This window comes from Phalacrocorax aristotelis, unplaced genomic scaffold, assembly GCF_949628215.1.
Source record: "Phalacrocorax aristotelis unplaced genomic scaffold, bGulAri2.1 scaffold_168, whole genome shotgun sequence".
NCBI classification, from domain to species: Eukaryota; Metazoa; Chordata; class Aves; order Suliformes; family Phalacrocoracidae; genus Phalacrocorax; species Phalacrocorax aristotelis.
In genome coordinates, this window is record NW_027441204.1 from 1 (window position 1) to 16,105 (window position 16,105).

At 57.6% G+C, this 16,105-nt stretch overlaps 1 long non-coding RNA gene across 1 annotated transcript; it reads left to right on the forward strand.

The window, feature by feature from the left end:
* The first annotated feature begins 2,640 nt into the window (after positions 1-2,640).
* On the forward strand, positions 2,641-3,742 carry LOC142051075 (uncharacterized). Its single transcript, XR_012658291.1, has 4 exons — positions 2,641-2,757; positions 3,031-3,133; positions 3,501-3,571; positions 3,711-3,742. It is a non-coding gene; the product is annotated as an uncharacterized LOC142051075 (long non-coding RNA).
* The last annotated feature ends 12,363 nt before the right edge of the window (positions 3,743-16,105 follow it).

Consider the following 16,105-nt stretch of genomic DNA (forward strand, 5'->3'; position numbering starts at 1 on the left):
AGATCACAGCACGGAATCAGCGCTGTGCGGCAGATGGCAGCGAGAGGCCTGGGCAATGCAGTCAGGAGAGCACCCGAGGAGGTGAGACCAGCTTTTCCCTTCTCTGACTGCAGCCACTCACTGGCAGGAACCTGGTGGAGAGCTGCACGGGGCTTTGAGAGCTTGGCCAGGCTAGCAAAGGCAAACGGGGCTCTTTCCTAAGGCCACGCTCCTTTCTCTGATGTCCGCAGGGTGGCAAAGGGGGACCTGGCGCCAAACAAGGCTTCCTGGGCTGAGATCCCCTCTGAGCCGGTTTCTAGCAACTTCAGCCCCTGGCAGATGAAGGGTTCCTGACCAAACACTCTTGCCCGTCAAGGAGTTAGAGCCCCCTAACAGTTCCCCCGAGGGGGCCCAAGCCTGTGCTGCCCTGTGCATCTCCCTTGGCCTCAGGAGGAGCTTGGCCGGCTCACTGCGACCAAGGAGCCTGCAGGCAGCTCCCCCATGTACCAGGGCTTGAGGCCTTGTAGGACAATCCCGTAAGAGCTCAAATGGCCAAACCGGCCTAACCCTTCCCACGGGTGGGGTCTGCACAGCACCCTGCGTGGGGATCAGAGGCGCAGGCAGGGCTGCACGAGTCAGGGCTCCCAGCACCTGAAGGGACTGCCTTTATTAGCCTCTCTTTCTCTGAAGTGCTGGCTCTGACAAAGAGCATGTCAGAAGAGATCTTAGAGAGTCTCGAGCCCCTTTCCTGAGGGGATCAGAACAGGCCAGCGCCTCCTGGTGCAAAACATAAGCAATGGTAAAGAGGCGCTGTTTGGGCCAGGACTCGTGAGAAGCTTGTGGGGTCTTTGGCTTTGCAGGTGCGAAGGCACAAGGAGGCCATTCTGGAGGCGCTGCAGAGGGGCCTGAGGGACACCACCTGTCCCGAGGTGGCTGCTGAGAGCATGCTGGCGCTGGCTGAGGTGGTGAGGAAGCTGAAGGCAGAGGGCTTGGGGTCTGCCTTCAAAGACGTCGCCAGGTCCACCAAGATGTTCTTTGAGGCTGTGAGTGAACCAACTCTTTCTTCTGCTTGTCTGAGAGGTGGGGGCGGGGAGGGAGGCGGGACGGTGTGTGCCCAGGGCCTCCCCGTGCTGCGTGGAGGCTCTCTGCTGGCTGAACATCTGCTTGGACCCTTTCCCCCCACTCTTCTGCGGGTAGGGTGGGTTGTGCTGTCAAGTGCCTGTGTCTGCCCCAGGACGGCAGGGTTTCTCGTGCGCTCCTGTGGTTTCCCAGGCATTACATGGCTCCCCTGTGATACAAAAATTCGCGGATACTATCTTTCAAAGTCCGAACCTCCCCGTAAGAGGAAGCGGAGTATCCAGAAAGTTCCCGAAATAAAACTCGATAGCAACAAAGTCACTATTAAGCAGGCATCCTTTATTACAGCGCTGGGCAGCACTGGGGATTGATCCACCATGAGTGCTCCAGTGATTCAGTAAACTTCTAAAGATTATATACTATAAAGTCATACATATTAATGAGATTCAGGAGGATTCATTAACATATGTAAAAGCTCAAGCTGCATGCATAGTTGTCCTTTTAGTGGTCTTTGGGAGTCCTCCAGTGGTCCCTGATGGTCTTCCTCACCTGTCCGCTGGCTGAACTTTGGGTTTCCTTTGCCCATATATAGTCATTGAATGAGCTCTTCGGTCCTTTAGCCTTGGACTGTCACAAGGGGTTGATTTAAACTAGTTCCTCGAGTGCTTATCTCGGCACTGGTGTCCTGAGTCTCTGTTATCAATGAATTTACGAGCTTATTCACTATCTTTTTAATCCTGTCTGGCACCAAGTTGCATTCTTCAAAACCCTGAAACTATCTTTGCAAGGGAGGAAACCACAAGAGAACAAGGATGCTTACAATAAGGATTAAGTCAAGGACTGTCAGGGGTTTAGTTCTTTCACCTGCCAGAAAGGCTGCTTAGGTGCCCGGAGGCTCCCTGTGTATTGGGAGTCACTCCTGGACTCACGACCTAGGTGGCAGGGAAGGAATCTGGATGAGGTGACCTTCTTTCCAAACCATTGTTTTCCAAAGCACTGTATTCAAGCACACTGATTTACCGATCCCTGATTCTTGTTCTGGTTGTTTACGTACTGGTTTCTTGAGGGTGGAAATGAGTGGACGAGAGCTGTTTCTTGGGCTGCTCTTCTCCACGGGCAGCGCGCGATTGTTGAAGTGGCGTTGGTAGGAGGTGCCCTCATTACCCAGCTGACAGATGGGGTCTGTGAGTTGCAGGAGCCAGAGGTCCTTCGCTCCTCGGCCTTCAGCCTCTACGCCGCCCTGGCCTCCTCCGCCTCAGGGAAGAGATCATTCTTCGCCAGGGAAGTGGCGGAAACCTGGGTCAGCCTTCTCTTGCACCTCCGGGATCCTGACCCTGAAGTCTCCAATGCAAGAGCCCCCACATCTCATTTGCAAAGCCGTAGCAAGCCGTAGAAAGGCATAGAAAGCTGCCTGGCGAACTGCTGCAGCCAGTGCCCTCCCTGCCCAGAGACTGCGTCTGGGGCAGCCCCCTCTGCTGGGGGGGTGAGCTGAGCAGAGCTCAGCTGGACGAGCTTCCTGGCAAGGACCCCACCCGCTCCCACAGGGGAGGAACGACGTGGCTCGACTCTCTTTTTCAGGTGTGCAGGACCGCTCTCTATCTCTGCGCTCCGTTTTTGGGGCCAGAGCGGGTGCAGGAGACCATCATCACCTCCATCGGTCTGAGCGCAGCCGAGCTGCAGTACGAGGTTTGCCATTGCCTGGTGAGTGAGCTGTGCCCTGGGGAGAGGTTGCGGCCGCAGGGCCCTTCCCCAGAACCGAGAGGGGAGCATGAGGTGACATGCCACGGGTGGGCAGGGTGCGAGCCGGGTAGCTGGTGCAGAGGCACGGCCACCCCTTCTGGACACCTGCGCTCTCTCTCTCGCTCCCTCTTTTCTCTCCCTTTCCCCTTGTGGCCCACCCAGCCAACCGGCCGTGGGTCAGCAGAGGGGTCTTTTTGGCCAGAGAAGAAATTGTGCCTCTCTGCTTGCCCCTAGGTCAGAGATGCCCCTGCTGTGCTGGAGAGGCTCCGCAGCATCGCCAGGAGCCGCCACCTCGAGAACGGGCAGGCGCTGCACTCTGCCACCATTGCAGTCCTAGGTGAGAGTCAGGGCTGGGGCCCGATGCTGTGCTCCTCCCTGCCAAGATGGCCACGGTGGCCTGCGCTTTCCCCATCTGCCCAGGGAGGCCAGGGCTGGGGCCGGCCTTAGGAGGGCTGCCACAGAGGGGTTTGCCGAGGGCTCAGTGCGAGCGTAGGAGAAGGGCTGCAGAGCGGGTGCCGGTGGGGAGGCTGGACCCCGCACGAGGCGACGCTCAGCTCTGGCGGCTGCTATGTCGCGACTGTAAAGTTCTGATCTTTCTAGCCTTCCCCTCCAGCTCCCCAAGCACGTCCCAGGTGTAGGGGAGGGCCACAAGCCAGGGCTGTGGGGCAGTGCCTTGACACTCACCTCTTTGTCCCATGCCTTAGGAGACATCCTGGAAAAAGCAAGAGGCCTTAGCGGCTCTTGCCGGCAGCAGGAGTGAGGCTCCTATTCTCAGGTAGGTTTGAGCAGAGCCGAGCTCTGGCTCTGCTGGTCAGGGAGGAGCTTGGAGGCCTGGCAGCAAAAGGCCTGGCTCGGAGCAGGAGAGGAGCACCCAGCAAGGGCAGCTCCTCATCGCCCCTCCCGTGTCACTGCAGCTTCCTATTGCCCGCGGCCAGAGGCAGACAAGATTTTCTGCGACTGTGACAGTGACCACTGCGAGCCGGGGGTACTTATGGCAATAAACCTCCTTTGACCGCCACTCCGATGGAGAGTGATCTTTCTTTCCTAGAGGCAGGGTGGCCGTGCCAGGGCTGTGCCAAGGCCTGAGGGGATGCACCCACAGGTGCTGAGGGAGCTGGCTGATGTGACCACAAGGCTGCTCTCAGTGACCCTTGAAATGTTGCAGCAACTGGGGAAGGTTCCTGAGGACTGGGAGAAAGCAAATGTGGCTCCTGTCTTCAGGAAGGGCCAGAAACAAGATCCAGGGTGGCACAAGCTGGTTGGCCTCACTTCAGTCCTTTGGGACATGGGGGACCACAGGGGTTTGTTCACTTTGGGTTTAGGTAGTGTTGTGACACCATCTCCCATAACACCCTCACTGAGGAGGTGGCAAAGGTCGAGTCCGATAAGAGGCTGTGGAGGGAGACTGAAAACGTTCCCGTGGATGCCCAGAGGGCTGCAATTTGTGGCACAAAACCCCGTGAGAGGATCGCTCACTAGCGGTGTGCCAAGTTTGGGCAGCGGTGCTGATGCAACGTCCACTCCTCACAAGTGATGAAGACACCGTGGCAGAGCACGCTCTCAGCTAGTTGGCAGGTGACAGGGTGCCACAGTGCTAAACCCCCTGACTAGGGTCGTTGGGAGACTCCACATGAGGAGGGTTTAAGGTTTTAATATCAAGTTTACTTATTTGAGGATATTTGGTGTTGTAGGGGATTTTTACTAAGAGAAGCGCTCTCTACTGAATATACCGAAATCACATGATAGTGAAATCCCAACAGAAGCAGAAGAGAGCAATTGCACTCTACAGCGGAATCAGATGGCAAATAGGATTCCCATTACCTATCTCCATATGCTCACTGTCAGGATGCTGGGTGTCCCCAGTCGCCAGGAAGCAGTACATGGGTTTAAGGCAGCTGAAGCCCATTTCTCTCTTCCAAGTATATTTTGCCGGCTTTTTGACTTTTACACTCTATGCTGGCTTGGGCCACCTACCACCACATATACGCTTCTCCCATGCTGGTGTAGCTGGCTCAGGGCAATAATACTTTCTAATGATTATTTTAGGCAAGACCATTACGTAACTACTTTACCCACTCAATTGATACGTCCATGAATCGACAACAAAAGGCGCCATCCAGTCCCCTTGGTGTTGAGGCAAGTTCTGCTTGCTTTACAACAGCCATAGTCACCTCCTAACATTATTTTCTGAGCTCCGTGAGCCCATCATCCTTGCCGAGCTTCTCCAGTGTGGGGTTTGTTTTGGTCAGTCACATAGGAGCCGAAGGAGCAGCCACCACAACAGCCAGGCGTAACAGAGCTGGGGAAGCCCTGGCCGTGAACGACTTGTTCTGGCAAAGTAATTGCCTCTTTAGAAGAAAAGGTTTTACACTGCTCGAATCAAATACAAACAGTTCTGCATACAGAGGGAGCGAGTCATTTACCTACACCAAAATTAGGGGCAAAGTTTCTTTGGATCTCCCACCTGAGCCTCTTTTGTATCAAATTCTCCTTCTTGTCTCCCATCCTCGTGTGACGCACAACAGCAAAGAGCCTGGGACCATCGTCTAAAGAACCCCCCATAGGAACGGGTAGGCTGCCGTGGGGTCCCTCTAGGCGGTGCAATACCCACGCTTTACAAACCCAGCCTGGAGGCAGTCTTCTAGAACTGCACTAGCAAGGATTGCCTCAAAGGGGCTAAGCCTTTCCCTCGGTCTCCTGGCTCTGCCTTTCTCTCGGTCTCTGGGCTGTTCACACAGCCCAGGATGGCCTTGGCCACCTTTGACTCCAGGGCGTGCTGGTGGCCCATGTGCCATTCACCGTCCACCAGGTCCCCAGGGCTGCTTCCACAGAGCAGCTCCAGAGCCAGGCAGTGCCCAGCCTCTGTGGCTGTGATTTGTTAGGCTGCTGCAGGGGCAGGGCTTTGCTTTTCTCCCTGCTGAAATTCCTAAGGTTCATGCCAGCCCATGCCTCTCGCCGGTTGAGCTCCCCGGGGCTGGCCGCTTTCCCCCAGAAGGCTATCATCTGCAAACTTGACGAGCGTGCCTTCCATCACCTCTTCAAGGTCACTGATAAAGAAGTTATACAGGACAGGTCTCCAGATGGACGCATGAAATGCTCCTGTCGGTACTGCTTTCTAGTTAGAGTATGAACCACTTAGTCACAAGCCTCTGAGCCCAACCGCCCCTCCGGCATTTGACCCAACTGGTTACCCAGGCATGGTGACCAGAACTTGCTCACCTGGATGCACGGCTATTGTTGGGGATGCTATTGAAAGGCTTGCTGAAGTCAAAGTCAAAGATGCCTTTTCACTTCCTCTCCATGACCTTTCAGAGATGATACGGAGCAGCCCCACTATGACTTTGGCCTGCTCTCTTAGCCCCTTTGGCTGCAGCCCCTCTAGTCCCCCAGACTCTAAGAGCTTCCGTTAAATAAACCACCCCTGAATTGCTCCTTGCCCACTGCTGCTTCTGCTTCTTCTCCTCACACCCTGCCTTGATGCACACAGGCCTGGGAGACCCTTCTCGTGGAGCCTGAGGAAAGGAAGATTTCTGAGGATGCAGCTCTGACCTACCTGCACCTCCTCTTCCTATTTCATCTGCTCGATTCGGCAGCAGGCCCGCGGTTTCCCTTTTCATCGCCTTACTGTTAATGAAGCAGTAGCAGCTCATCACTCTGCCCATACCCTCACTTGCAAGCGTCTCTCCTAGGGAAGCCAGGGACGTGACGGACACCCGGCTGCACCCTACGACACTCCGAGGTCTAGAGAGAGACAAAGACCCCAAACCTCAGGAAATAAGACACCGAAAAATCATAAGTGAGATCGAAGGGTTGAAAGAACCAGGATGGTCAGCCTTGAAACCTTGCCTAGAGAGAACAGAAAGCCCCTAAAGCAGAGAGATGGGAATAGCTGCCCTGGGGCTCACCATTGCTCAGGCAGAAGCCATGGCAGGAGGTGAAGTAACACCCTAACTCAGTGATAACTGGCAGGATGAAGGGATGACCTCCGGTTACCTTAGGCAATTATGCTGCTAAAAAGCACACCCCTAGGAGGAGACCTGAGATGGAAATGTGAGCCCACCTTAACATAATGAGCCCAGCTAAAAGGAAGATGTGTGCGGATGAACTATTGTACAAGTAACCAAGCAGATATTTTAATGGAACATCTCTTGTTATTGTTTTGTATAAAAGACCCCCCCCGTGTTTCTAAACGGTCTGCTGGCTGATGGTAAATGCTCGGCACCCCACTCTGCAGACTGGGGAGAGAGACAAATATCTCTCGACTCAGTGTGTTGATTGGATTTTGCACACCAGGGAAGAACCCTGATGTAGGGACAACATAAGCACTAACAATGTTCTCTGGGGAGGCCACTACCACCCCTCTGGGGGTCTGCTCTGACAAGGGAGAAAATGGCGGCGGACGAAGGCAGCGCGCTTGCGCGGCACCACACGGCATGCTGGGAGCTGTAGTGCCATGCCCCACACCAGGCCAGGGCACCACCCCAGCGGCTGTGGGTGTGTGTGGGGCCCCAGGCCATGCTGGGAGCTGTAGTGCCATGCCCCACAGCAGGCCAGGGCACCACCCCAGCGGCTGTGGGTGTGTGTGGGGCCCCAGGCCATGCTGGGAGCTGTAGTGCCATGCCCCACAGCAGGCCAGGGCACCACTTCTAGTGGCTGTGGGTGTGTGTGGGGCCCCAGGCCATGCTGGGAGCTGTAGTGCCATGCCCCACAGCAGGCCAGGGCACCACCCCAGCGGCTGTGGGTGTGTGTGGGGCCCCAGGCCATGCTGGGAGCTGTAGTGCCATGCCCCACAGCAGGCCAGGGCACCACTTCTAGTGGCTGTGGGTGTGTGTGGGGCCCCAGGCCATGCTGGGAGCTGTAGTGCCATGCCCCACAGCAGGCCAGGGCACCACTTCTAGTGGCTGTGCGTGTGTGTGGGGCCCCAGGCCATGCTGGGAGCTGTAGTGCCATGCCCCACAGCAGGCCAGGGCACCACTTCTAGTGGCTGTGGGTGTGTGTGGGGCCCCAGGCCATGCTGGGAGCTGTAGTGCCATGCCCCACACCAGGCCAGGGCACCACCCCAGCGGCTGTGGGTGTGTGTGGGGCCCAGGCCATGCTGGGAGCTGTAGTGCCATGCCCCACAGCAGGCCAGGGCACCACTTCTAGTGGCTGTGGGTGTGTGTGGGGCCCCAGGCCATGCTGGGAGCTGTAGTGCCATGCCCCACAGCAGGCCAGGGCACCACTTCTAGTGGCTGTGCGTGTGTGTGGGGCCCCAGGCCATGCTGGGAGCTGTAGTGCCATGCCCCACAGCAGGCCAGGGCACCACTTCTAGTGGCTGTGGGTGTGTGTGGGGCCCCAGGCCATGCTGGGAGCTGTAGTGCCATGCCCCACACCAGGCCAGGGCACCACCCCAGCGGCTGTGGGTGTGTGTGGGGCCCCAGGCCATGCTGGGAGCTGTAGTGCCATGCCCCACAGCAGGCCAGGGCACCACCCCAGCGGCTGTGGGTGTGTGTGGGGCCCCAGGCCATGCTGGGAGCTGTAGTGCCATGCCCCACAGCAGGCCAGGGCACCACTTCTAGTGGCTGTGGGTGTGTGTGGGGCCCCAGGCCATGCTGGGAGCTGTAGTGCCATGCCCCACAGCAGGCCAGGGCACCACCCCAGCGGCTGTGGGTGTGTGTGGGGCCCCAGGCCATGCTGGGAGCTGTAGTGCCATGCCCCACAGCAGGCCAGGGCACCACTTCTAGTGGCTGTGGGTGTGTGTGGGGCCCCAGGCCATGCTGGGAGCTGTAGTGCCATGCCCCACAGCAGGCCAGGGCACCACTTCTAGTGGCTGTGCGTGTGTGTGGGGCCCCAGGCCATGCTGGGAGCTGTAGTGCCATGCCCCACAGCAGGCCAGGGCACCACTTCTAGTGGCTGTGGGTGTGTGTGGGGCCCCAGGCCATGCTGGGAGCTGTAGTGCCATGCCCCACACCAGGCCAGGGCACCACCCCAGCGGCTGTGGGTGTGTGTGGGGCCCAGGCCATGCTGGGAGCTGTAGTGCCATGCCCCACAGCAGGCCAGGGCACCACTTCTAGTGGCTGTGGGTGTGTGTGGGGCCCCAGGCCATGCTGGGAGCTGTAGTGCCATGCCCCACAGCAGGCCAGGGCACCACTTCTAGTGGCTGTGCGTGTGTGTGGGGCCCCAGGCCATGCTGGGAGCTGTAGTGCCATGCCCCACACCAGGCCAGGGCACCACTTCTAGTGGCTGTGGGTGTGTGTGGGGCCCCAGGCCATGCTGGGAGCTGTAGTGCCATGCCCCACAGCAGGCCAGGGCACCACCCCAGCGGCTGTGGGTGTGTGTGGGGCCCCAGGCCATGCTGGGAGCTGTATGGACCCGTTTGAGTTAACCAGAAGTTAAGCCCAGCCACCCCCAGCCACCCAGAATTAGCTGAGGTCACTTGGAAAGCAAGGGGGTTTAACCTCTGCCAAATTATTCAACCCAACAGTGGATTGTGACCGTCTCCTTTTCTCCAGGCTGAAGAAACCAAGTGACTTTAGCTGCTCCTTGTGTGGTTTCTCCTCTAAACCCTTCACCAACTTGTGGCCCTCCTCTGGGCATTCTCTAGTAGCTTTGTATCTGTAATGTACTGTGGCACCCAAAACTGCCCACAGCACTTAAGGTGAGGCCGCCCCAGCGTGGAGCAGAGCGGGACAATCCCCTCCCTCGACTGGCTGCCATGCAGGGCTCGATGCCCCCCAGGGCACGGCTGGGCCTCTGGGCTGCCAGGGCACGCTGCTGGCTCGTGTTCAACTTGCCGTCGACCAGAACCCCCAGGTCCCTCTGCAGAGCTGCTCCCCAGCCCCTCGTTCCCCAGGCTGTCTGTATATCCCAGGTTGCCATGCCCCAGGGGCAAAATCAGGCACTTGCCCTCATTAAACTTTATGCAGTTGGTGATTGCCCAGCTCTCCAGCCTGTCCAGGAGACATGGTAGTGTTAGGAGATATGGTAGTCTTGGTGATCTTAGAGGTCTTTTCCAACCCTAATGATTCTGTGATTCTATGGTCTCTCTACAGGGCCTCTCTGCCCTCGAGTGCCAACAGCTCCTCCCAGTTTTGTGTCGTCAGCAAGTTTAGTTAGTATTCCTTCAAGCCCTGCACCCAAGGCATTTACCAAGAGATTAAAGAGTACCAGAGCCAAGATGGATCCCTGTGCAACCCCACTAGTGACTGGCCGCCAGCCCGATGTAAGCCATTGACTATGACCCTTTGAGCCCGACCCATCAGCCCATTGCTCACCCACGGCATGACGTGTTTATCCAGCTCTGTGCTGGACAGTTTGTCCAGGAGAAGACTGTGAGAGAGAGTAGCGAAAGCTTTACTGAAATCCAAAAAGATCACATTGGCCGACTTCCCTTGTTCAGCTAGGTGCGTGACCTCGTCATCGAAGGAACTCAGATTTGTCGTCGTTGCCCATTTGTCGCTCCAATTCATCCTCTCCCCCCAAATCCATACCCTGGCGGGCCTGCCTCAGGCCCTGGCAGGAGGGCTGGAGCAATGGCCTTGGGGGGCGACGGGGTGGTTTCCGTTTCTGCGAGGCCTGGAGGGTGCTGGGCCGTTCCTGCAACACCTTGCTGGCCGAGTTGGACAGCCACGCGGGCAGGGGCGGAGGCGGCGGGGGCGGAGGCAGGCAGGCCGGGCGGCTGTCCGGGCCAGTGGGGGCTGGTTCCCCCCTGGTGCCCCATGGCTGGCGGGCCGCTTTCCCAGGCACACGTGATGGCTGCTGGTATCGGGTCCAGCTCTCGGAGGGGCTGGGGGGGTCAGTCCAGCTGTCCGGGCGTGAGGGGCAGCTGCTGGTGTCAGACCGGGCTCTCGAAGCTGCGGCGAGGCGCCTGCGGAGAGAGGAGGCTGCTGAGGCCCTGCCACGCCTGCGGTGCCCGGAGGGTGTGGGGCAGAGCTGCGCGCCCCACGGGGTCTGGGAACCCGGCTGCATGTGGGAGCTGTGGGCACGGAGAGCTCTGTGCAGAAAATGGGGCGCCCCGCACCCCTCGGGTGGGGCTCTGCTCCCAGAAGCTGAGAGCTGGGAAGGTTTGTCACCACAGCCTGAGCTGCTGGGACACCTTGGCCAAGGGCAAGCTCTGGGATTTACAGCATCACCTAGCAGGGTGATTTCTGCCGCTAGGCTCACTGGCGGGGAGATGTCACTATTGCAATTCTCTCTTTCTACGGCAACGTCATGCCTTGTTGTTACTTCCTGACCTTCCTCTGCCTATGTCGGTCACTGGCTCTGCTCTTGTCCAAGCAGGGTCCCTTTTAACCCACATTTGTCTCAGTAAGAAGGGGTTACAGAAAAGAATGCCCACGAATTGAGAGGCCAGTTAAAACTCAGCTCTCCAGAATACCCTGCCTCTAAATGAGTCTCAGCAAATAGCAGCCATCTCATGCAGAAGTTTGGCAAAAGACCTCCCAACGACTCACCGTCTTCTCTTCCTCCACAGGTGGATCAGACAACAAAAAAACATCCCAAGCAGTATGGACCCCAAGACCGCCACGGCACCTTCTATGCAGAACTTCTGGAAATCCTTAGGATCCGTGTCGCTTGAGCTTCTCTTGCCATCCACACCTGGAGGAACAGTTCTGCACGTTACTGTGTCCTGCGTGCTACTGGTAATCTCACAGGAGGCCTGACGTTGCCAGGAGATGTTTGTCCTCACTTTGTTAGCTTCTCTGAACCAGTGAACATCCTGGGGCTGCAACGTTTCCTTGGTTTCAGTAGAAACCAAGGAAAGTCCCAAAGCCCTTGCAAATCAATGCACTCTGGAGCATCTCTTTCTCCTCTCACCTCTGCCTACACTCCGGGATGGCCATAACCCAGTTTTCCCCGTGCCATGGGTTTGCTCCCCCTTCTTGGCTACCCTTCCCATTTGCACACAATGTCTTTGGCGCTCGCCCACCCTCGCTCTCCGAGGCTTGCTGGTGCCGCTGCACGGAGACTCTCTCTGACCCATTGGGACAAGCTGTCCCACGGAACAGAACTCATGAGGCCAGATGGAGAGCACATGGGGGAGCGCAGCTCTTTGACCAACCGCCCCTTTGAGCAGCACGGACAAAACCCATCCCTGCATCGGGGAGCGGCACCCCCAGCTCTCCCTCCCCAGCCCAGTGCCCACACCCCGAGGGCATGGAGTCAGGCCCTCTCAGGAGACACCTGACCCTTGTTCTCCCCCTTTGCCTTTTCTCCAGCGTGGGCACGCTTGCACGCCTCCAGTTCTCAGGAGTTGTCTCCCACCTATGGCCCCTGCAAGACTGCTCAGTACCTGCACTCTTCTGAAAAAATTCATACGTCCTGGCGCGGTGGGCTTCCCCGGGGTTGGACAGCACTGCCAAGAAGGAGAGAAAGGTAAAGCCTCAGCATGGCTCAGGCCCACAGGATGCAGAAGGATGGTGCAGGATCCCTCTGCCCCAGCAGCGAATCCCTTTGGACCCCAGTTCACAGGAGGGATCCCCCTCTGTTGTGCCCAGGGCCTCTGGGGACTCACAGCAAGCTCGGGGTACTCAGGGAGGGACATTTGATTAAGAGTCGTCTTTCCCATCATCTACTGAACGTGGCTCAGGTGGCCTTGCTCCCAAAATTGCAGAGGTCTGAAAATCCTGTGAATGGGCTGCGGTGGGAGGTGAGCATTCCACCACATCCGCAGAGGGTTACCAGCATCTCTCTGGCCCGCTGATGGCAATAACCACCGCAGCCCCGAGACGACCGTCATCCTCAGAGAGCCGCTCCTGGCTTCTTTGAGAACACTAGCTCTGTACTAAGGGTTTGGCTGCCGACCCAATGTGCAGTAGCGGCACCAGGGGAGGAGCCTGCAGACGCCCAGCGCTTTTGATATGTGACCCTGGATGACTGGGGGGCAGCAAGTACTTGGCATGCCTGTTGATTGAATTGCTGCTGTTTTTTCATCAGAGACTGGCACCGCGTGACCGCCTCTTTCCTGAAGCGCCTCCTTCCCCACAGTCTCACGGTCCATCTCTTTAGAAAGAGGGTCACTTTAATGAGAAGCAACCGTTCCTCATCAGGAGCGTGGTGTTTTCAGGAGGCAAAATACGTTAATAACACTTAGAAACAAAGCCTGGGCATTTGGGGGTGCACCTCGTCTCTAGTCCGAACTATGTGTCATTCGCAGAGAAAAATTTAAGCACTAGGCACTTTCCAGTTTACCAGTAGACAGCAAAAGCTGACCTACTGAGAGCCTAGGAGATTGCATGGCATCTTCTTGTTTGCACTTAGTTCATTTTTGGCAGACTTCAAGATGATGGTAAATGACTTTGTTCAGAGAGGACAGGAAGATGCTGCACCCAGTTCCGCTGGGGAAAGAGCCCTTTGGAGAAGCACGTCCCATCATGCCAACTCCATCACACGGTAAGGGCAACAGACACAGACGGCGGGCTGAAACCCAAGCTCTTGCAACCATGTTCTGGGCACTTTCACAAGTGGCAGCAAAGAGCCCACGGTCCCCCAAAACAAGAGGAAAACCAGAGCCAAGTTTTCTAAAACACAGCTGGAAACAGACAGCTAAACCACCCAAGGCTGAAGTCACAGCCCCTCATTTTAGCTGCCTTCAAGTTAGCTGTCCGGCCTCAAGCTGGGTGTGCAGCTCTCAGCTGCCCCTGACCGTGAGGTGTCACCGAGAGACCTCAGACATCAAGGAGGACAACGGAGCCGGCTGGAGCAGGCTCCCATCCTTGCCAGGCATTCCTGCAGCCCCGGCAGGGTCTGCCGGTCTCAGCGACCCCAAAGTGCCTGCGCATCCTCATGCACACCATGCATGGAGCTTTCGGGAGAAAGGATTCCTTGGAGCTCACACCAGCTCTGAACTCAAGCCCAGAGAGCCCGCGGGCTTTGCAGCAGCCACTGGGAGCAGCAGAGGCTCGGAGGGGCTGTCAAAGACACCTTCGCAAGGCAGAGTATCCCAGGGCACATCACCGAGCCCGAGCCGTGCCCTCTCTGCTCTTCTGCGTGTCTGAGCATTGGCCAAGAAATTGTTGAGTAAAATTTCACATGAACAGCATCTTCAACCCTAAATGCACATTCCTTGAAGTGACATACCTGTGGGATCATCCTGAGGCTCCCAGAGAACATCTGCCTGAGGCGCCTGGAGACCATGGCCTGGAGGCACGGCTGTAATCAAGCACATTTCCATTAGCTGTTGTGATCGACTTCTTTCCCAGTGACCTGCAGTGACTGGAGGGGGGTCAGGTAATGACACGGGTGGAGATTTCCAAAGCCGCAGAGGGGCCTGAGTGGCCTGTTGGCTGGCACCTGGAAGCTCTCAAAATACTGTTTCCAGGCCGTGTGCCACACGCCTCAAGCACCGGATGGACATACGGCCCCTTGGGGATTTCTTACTGGGAGATCTCTACTGTGCACAAAAAAGGCCCACGTGGAAGCACTGGAGGGAAAACATGGTCATTTGCACATCTCGTGGAGAAGGGCCTGCTGGGCAGTGGGAGTGCCCCACCGCTGCCCCATCTGCTCCCCCGGGCTGAGGGCTGGGGCTGTGTGTCGGGGACCTGGGTTTGCCAAGGAGAGCACTGCAGGGCTAGAGCAGGAATGCTCCCGTCTTCCTGAGCGGACGTCTCCCCAGGACAGACATCCATGAGGCTGAAAGCTGGACCCAGCTGGGGAGCGGCAGAGCCACGGCCCCGGGCACAGCTGTCACCAGCCCGGCATAGAAGCGCTCCCGAAGGCTACTGCCTTGCTCTGCTGTGCAGCGCTGGCGCCGACGTGCAGGCTGCGGGAAGGCTGCAGCGGGACTGGGTGGCACAGGGCCAGCTCTAGGGATGCTTTCTCACCCCACGGCACTGCTCCCGGCCCCACCATGCACCTGGAAAATCCCCCTGCAGTGGCTGCGGCCCCCTGCGCCTCCCCGCAGCACAACTGCCTCCCACTTGCCCCTGGAGCCGGCCATGGCTCCCCTGGCTCAGCCCAGCCCTGCTGCTCTCCCAGCCTTGCCCCACCATGGTCCCGGCCCCGCTACCACCCCAATGTGCGCTGGGCGCTGCGCCACGCTGCCCAGGGCTGCATGCCAGCCCTCGCCTGCCCACCTACCTAATCCCCATGCTTGCCATGGAGCAGCCTGGCTGTCCCGGGCTTGCAGGGCCACCAATAGGAGAATAATAAGGAGGCACGTGGGGGCCATGGTCCCCCGTGCCTGCACCGTGCTGCTGCTGCTGCGGCTGCTGCTGCTACCGCTGCTGCTGCTGCTACTGCTGCTGCTGCCGGCACTGGCCAAGCTGTACCCGCGGCACAGCACAATATATCATGGCACGGCACAGCGGGGTCTGTGACCTCACAGTGCGCCCTCCCCACCCACCCAGCCACGCCCATGGGGTGCCACCCCGCCCCTAAGCACTGCTCCCCTGGAACACCCCACCCCACTTGTCACCTCGGGAGGGGGACTTTCACAGCCTGGCCAGCGCTGCCCCTCTGTCCACCCCTGTGATCTCTGCTGCAGAGTTTCTTTGCGTTTCCTTCCCCACTCTGTGATGGAGCAGCCAGATGCAGCAGACTTGTGAACACAAGGGATTTCTCCTTCCAGGTCCGCTAGAGCCCAATCAGGTGGACTCTCGCACCCAGGAGGCTCGTCCTATCCCAGCCTGACGGATGTGGCCGCTGCTGTTGCCATGTGTGTGTCCGAGAGACTTGTGCTGCTTTCCAAAGGGCCAGACACACCAACACACGCGCAGACTTACACAATTAATGTGACCGGCAAAAGAGATGGGCACAGTCGGAGCAATGCCTTTGCCAGCACCCATGTATACGCAACCACTGCTTAGATAAACACGAACACAGCCCGGTCCTTTTCTGCCTTTCCAGATGAGCAGGGCTGGATGTTTACTGGTGAAACATAAACACACCTTCACTCCCTAGATTCATAAGCGCAGCGTGTTCATAGATTCCTCCAATAACAGCGTGGAAATCAAGTCCCTGCAATATCCGTGGCTGGCTGTCAAGCTCCTCACCCAGTCATGGGTGCAAACCTTGGGCCTTTCTAGGTAGAATGTAGGACTTTGAAATATGGCACTCCTTGAAAACGTTGCTCGTTCAGTAGCGGGTTGACTTGTTCCTGGCTGGCAAACTGAAGAGCACCGTGAGGTCAGGCTGCCAAAAGCCGAGCTGGTGCTCTTGAGGAGAATGCCCATCGACTGTAAATAGGGAAATCTGGCATGCTTTCGAAAACCTGGTGCGCAACACAACACTGCTGTTTCAAAAGAGCATTAAAAGAGTATATTTAAAAGAGCATTAACAGCATCGTGAATATTTACACACAATCTCCAGGTGCAGACCGCCTTCCCTG